Raw genomic sequence first — 6,000 nt, 5'->3', positions numbered from 1 at the left:
TTTTTTATTAGTGAAACACAGTGAGGTACAGTTGTAGACTTACAAGTTTTTGTGCTTGGGTTTCAGTTATACAATGATCAGGCACCCATCCCTCCACTAGTGCCCATTCTCCACTGCCAATGATCCCAGTATCCCTCCCACTCCCCATCTCCCCCATCCCTTCCGACCTCTGTGGCAGGGCATTCCCTTTTGCTCTCTCTCTCCTTTTGGGTGCTGAGGTTTGCAAAAGAGGCATTGAGTGGCAATCATGTTCCGTCTGTAGTCTACTTTCAGCATGCATCTCCCATCCTGGGAGGATCCTCCCAACACACTTTACTTGGTGTTCCCTTCTCTACTTGTGTTGCCTTTACACCTAGCATGAGCGGCTGGCCTTCAAGCCACGGAGTGAACCTCCTGGTACTTATCTCGACTATTCTTGGATGTTAGTTACCATAGCATTTTTAGCAGGCAGCTCTAACACATGACGATAATCTAAAGAAAGGAGAATGAGTTGTTCAATAGCTAGGCTGCTTAATGTATACTCTAGTTACATTTTAGTAATGACCATATTCACCAACCGGTTCACTAAACTACTGAAAATTGAACAATTTATTTTCATGAGCTGTTTCAAGCTGTCTCGAGCACATTGCATGTGGATTCAAGGCGTGAGGGGATGTTAGGGATAAAGACTGAAGGTAATAGGCCTCCTCTGTCTAGTTAGCTCTACAGTGGTCTCTGGAATCTTAGTGCAAAGTAGGAACAGCCTCATCGCACAGGGGAGGAGAGAGTTCCTGGCAAGAAAGGCTGTGTTACTTGGGGCTCATCAAGAAGCAGATGGCACACTGGAACTAGGTATGGAAGCGATCTATGGAGGAGGAAGGGAATAGGAGATGAGGGGAAGAGACTTTTGATTATGAGGCATGCTTGATCCCTGTGGAAGAGAGGGAAGGAGGGAGAATTGAGATAGGAAGGACCTTAAATCAAAGCAAAATTTTAAAAAAAATCTGATGGGGCCAATGTGGAGTCCTTGAGGCAGAGTTGCCAAGAGGAGAGTCTCATATTTGCAAGAATAAGCCTGGGGACCCGCCCAGGGGACATGGGCGCAAGGTAAGAGTGGGGGACCCAGAGAGCAGCGCTAGTCTGTGCATCTGGGTGCAGACCTTGCCTCAGGAGTTCTGAGTCTGTTCTTCCATTGCGTCAGAGAATTCGGGAACTTAGAACCACCTGACCTTCCCATGTCCACACTTGAACAGCCACTGCTCTAGCATCACATACAAAGTCTGACAAAGGAGTGAATTCAAATGGCATTTCAGCTCACCAAATTAAAGGATCATTCCTTCCCCCCTTTATCTCTCAGTTCAAGAGCTGCAAGACTTTGGGAAACACTGTTCAAACATTGAGGATGGGGTTAGGCCGTGTCAGGTAACACAGACAGATTTGGGGACCGAGAAATAGAACACGGTTAAAACAAGATCCTGAAATGTGGAAAGGAGCAGGAGAAGCAAGCAGAGGTGGGGAAAGCCGGGGGTGGGGGGTTAGGTGGGGGTGGGGGTGGAGAGTCTGAGCAAAGTGAGTCTGTGAAGACTTTAAAAGGTCTGTTAGCAATCTTTCTATGTTTGTCCCTCTCTATTTTTTAAAAAATTTTTATTAGTGACAAACCAAGAGGTACAGTTGTAGACTTACAAATTTTTGTGCTTGGGTTTCAATTATACAATGATTAAGTACCCATCCCTCCACCAGTGCCCATTTTCCATCACCATGGATTCCAGTATCTGTCCCACCCCCCTTCCCCCCATCCCACCCTGCCTCTTTGGCAGGGCATTTCCTTTTGTTCTCTCTCTCCTATTGGGTGTTGTGGTTTGCAAAAGAGGCAATGGGTGACAATCATGTTTGGTCTATAGTCTACTTTCAGCATGCATCTCCCATCCTGGGAGGATCCTCCCAACACCCTTTATTTGGTGCTCCCTCTCTATCTGAACTGCCTTTTCCCCTAGCATGTGCGGCTGGCCTTCAAGCCATAGAGTGAACCTCCTGGTACTAATCTCGGCCATTCTTGGGTGTTAGTCTCCTATTTTGTTCCTTTATGTTCCCCAGATGAATGCAATCTTTCTATGTCTATCCGTCTCTTTCTGACTCATTTCACTTAGCATGATACTTTCCATGTAGTACCACTTGTATGTAAATTTCATGACTTCATCTTTTCTAACAGCTACATAGTGCTCCATTGTGTAAATGTACCAAAGTTTCTTTAACCAGTCATCTGTACTCGGGCACTTGGTTTTTTTCCAGATTCTGGCTATTGTAAAGAGTGCTGCAATGAACAAACAAGTGCAGATGTCACTTCGACTATACTTTTTTGCCTTTCTGAGATATATTCCCAGGAATATATTTGCTGGGTCATACGGGAGCTCAATTTCTAATTTTTTGAGAATCGCTCATACTATTTTCCAAAAGGGCTGAACTGAAACCCAAGCACAAATATTTGTAAGTCTATAACTGTACCTTATGGTGTTTCACTAATAAAAATTTTTTTAAAAAAAGAGTCTTTAGCACTTCGATGAGATGAACAATATTGGGAACTGGGATTAATGGGCTTTTTGTTATGTAATAGATAAAGCACAGCCTCACAATCACACCAAAGAAGGTGCAAGTAGAAAAGACACACATGGATTGGGCGCTCTAGCCCTGGGTTTTCATCGGGAGTGCTGGAGTACAGCCTGGAGTCTTCTTGCTTCCTCCAGTAAAATGTGAAAGGAGATGGATCAGTGAAACTCAGGACAGTTCCACCGAAAAGGACCAGAACTTGATGCTTTTGAAAACCTCTAGCCGTCTCAGATAACAAATGATGTCTGAATTCAGAAATGATTTGAAGCAAAGATGAAACCTGAAATGATAAATAAAGGGACACGTCCAGGGGAGACAGATAAGTGGTAGAGCACATTATAGCACATGTGAAGGCCTGGGTTTGATCCCCACTGCTGCGTGGCCCCAGAGCACCGCTGGGTGTAGCCCTGTTGTCCCCCAAGCACTAGTGGGCCTGAGCATGCACAGTCAGGCCCACACATCAGGTCAAGCATTACTGAGAGAGCACCTGGGACAGCAGATATGGTTGCTATAAAAACGAAGGCCTATGCACTCTTAGAAAAAATGAAGTCATGAACTTTATTTATAAGTGGATGAACATGGAGCGTATCATGCTAAGTGAAATGAGTCAGACAGAGAGGGACAGACATTGAATGACTGCATTCATTTTGTGGAATATAAAACAATATAATAGGAGACTGGCACCCAAGGACAGTAGAGTCGAGGGCCAGGAGGATTGCTCCATGGTTGGATGCCTGCCTCATGTGCTGGGGGAGAAGGCAGTTGGGATGGAGAAGGGATCACTAAGTCAATGATGGTTGGAGGGATTGCTTGGGATGGGAGATGTGTGCTGAAAGTACATTAAGGACCAAACATGATGGCCTCTCAGTGTATGTATTGTAAACCATGATGCCCAAAAGTAGAAGGAGAGTAAGAAGGAAACTACCTGCCGCAGAGGCAGGAGGTGGGATGGGATGGGGGTGGCGGGAGGGATACTGGGGACATTGGTAGTGGAAGATATGCACTGGTGGAGGAATGGGTGTTTGATCATTGTACGACTGACACTCAATCATGAAAGCTTTGTGACCATACCTCAAAGGCCAAAGATAGGAGCAGCAGCAGAACATTTGCCCTCTTTCTACGAGGCCTGAGTTTGATCTCCAGCACCATGAACCCACACAAATAAATTGAATTACAGTAGAGTTTCAGGAAAGTATAAAGGCAAAACCAAAATTTTAGTTGATTAATGTTTGTATTGCTTATAATTATTATAAAGTGTTTATGAGCATTATATGTAATGTTTAAGTATAATGTTAAATCCTTTCTTAAGATCACAGAAGGGGGCTGGAGAGATAGTACAGTGGGTAGGGCGTTTGCCTTGCACGCGCCTGACCATGGTTCGATTCCCAGCATCCCATATGGTCCCCTGAGCACCGCCGGGGTGACTCCTGAGTGCAGAGCCAGGAGTAACCCCTGTGCGTCGCTGGATGTGACCGACCCAGAAAGCAAAAAAAAAAAAAAAAAAAAAAAAAAAAATCACAGAAGACCAAAGGTAGTACCTGAGTATCAGGTATCACCTCAGTTAGACCAAAGTTTGGTTAAAGTTTCTAAACTGGACCTCACAGATTCTGTTATATAAATAATAGATTTTCTAAAAACAGAATGGCTTTATTCAACAGTAGAGTATCAAGGTACAGAGGAAATTTATCTTGGAGAGTTCTGTAGATTTGGCTCTTGTATTACCATAGGGAGCAAAAAAGAATCTAAGGAAACCTGTAAGTTTTTTGTTTGTGTTTTTATTGCGTGGAGCAGGGGGTATTCCTGGCTGTGCTTATGGGTACCCAGATCCACACCCGGTGGTACTGGGAGATGAAGTCCCTGAGGTGCTGGGAATGAGACCAAGGTTCTTGCATACGGGAATCGTGTGTTCTACCACTTGAACAATATCCCCTACACTTGCAAGGTTTGTAAAGCATTATATTAACATACATCCTGCCAGCTTGGACCAGCAGAAATGGAGACAGTGTAGACACTGAAAAGGGGCCCCCAGATCACCCAAATTCCACTGTCAGAAAGCAGAAAACTTCTCAACAGCAAGTATTTGCTTCTCATCTTAAAACGGATGACTCAGAGAATAGAGTCAGGAGTCCAGAGGGAAGAATCCAAGACCTCATGGATGATTCCAGACTTAAGGAGGCAACTCCCAGTATTTGCTTGTTGTTTTTCACAATGTCTGTGGAGTGATGCCTCCTATGGGCCTCAAACTTTTCCTCCTTTTCAGCAGGAATGCTATAGTGCCTAGACTATTTTTCTTGAATCACTGTTAGTTGAATATGTCTGGGGTGGGTGGGGTGGGTGGGATGGGCGGGGCCACAACACGGAAAGTGGCAGATAACTTGTCTCTTGAGATCATACATAAGGTTCTCAGGTCGAAAGGAATGTACTAGAATAACTTTACTCAAGGCATTACAGTGGAGTAGTCTTATCTGTACCTGGGCCAGATGCAGAGTCTAACTTGCTGGATTCCAAGCAGGTGCTATAAAGGAAGGAGACTATAGGGGACCTCTAAAGAGAGGGAATGTATTATGCATATGAGAGGAATGTCAATAGTTTGTGGTTAGAGGTCAGACTGTGCTGGCTTTAAAATATGTCCACAAATTCTTTGTTCCTCTTTCGTTCAAAAGCTGGACTTTAGTTCTTTTCTTCTTCTCAAGTGGCCAAGTACTTGGCTGCCTACTTCAAATGGCTGGAATGTGGCAGAAGTAGACCTGTGTGGGTTGCCAGCCAGGCCAGCAAACAGGTGCTTCCCCCCAGACTGTGGCTTGAATTACATGTCACATGCTCTAGGGAAGAGTTTCTCAAGTTCTGCCCTATGGACACTTTAGTTAGGCTTATTAATCATTGTGATTGGCTATACTGTGTATTGTAGGATGTTTACGAGCATTCCTGGCTTCTAATCATTCAACAGATCCAGAAATTGGATTTGTGTCAAAAAGTATATGAATATGTGCACATTCACATATACATATGTAGACATGGTTGTTTTTGGTCTACATCAGGCAGTGCCAAGGAGTTATTACCAGCACAATGCTTGGGGGTCACTCCTAGTGGTGGTGGAGGACCATGTAGTGCCAGGGATCAAACCCTGTCTTCTACAATCAAACACTTTGGGTCAAGATAAAGTCACACACCAGGATTTGGGGTATAGGATTTCTGAACAGTGTACTAAGCTGAGGAATGGGAAAAGGGGCTGACCATGATCTCTATGATTGGGGTAATGCTAAATTTGCAGATTCTTGCTCATACATTATATGTATTATTAATATCTAATTTTGAAGCTAGGGCGCATGTAAGTTAATATGTATTTAAAAAAATTTTTTTTTTGCTTTTTGGGTCACACCCCGTGATGTACAGGGGTTACTTCTGGCTCTGCACTCA

The sequence above is a fragment of the Sorex fumeus genome, unplaced genomic scaffold, assembly GCF_029834395.1.
Source record: "Sorex fumeus unplaced genomic scaffold, SorFum_2.1 ptg000013l, whole genome shotgun sequence".
Classification (NCBI taxonomy): domain Eukaryota; kingdom Metazoa; phylum Chordata; class Mammalia; order Eulipotyphla; family Soricidae; genus Sorex; species Sorex fumeus.
The sequence above is the reverse complement of the archived record's forward strand: the minus strand, read 5'-3'. Positions refer to the sequence as shown.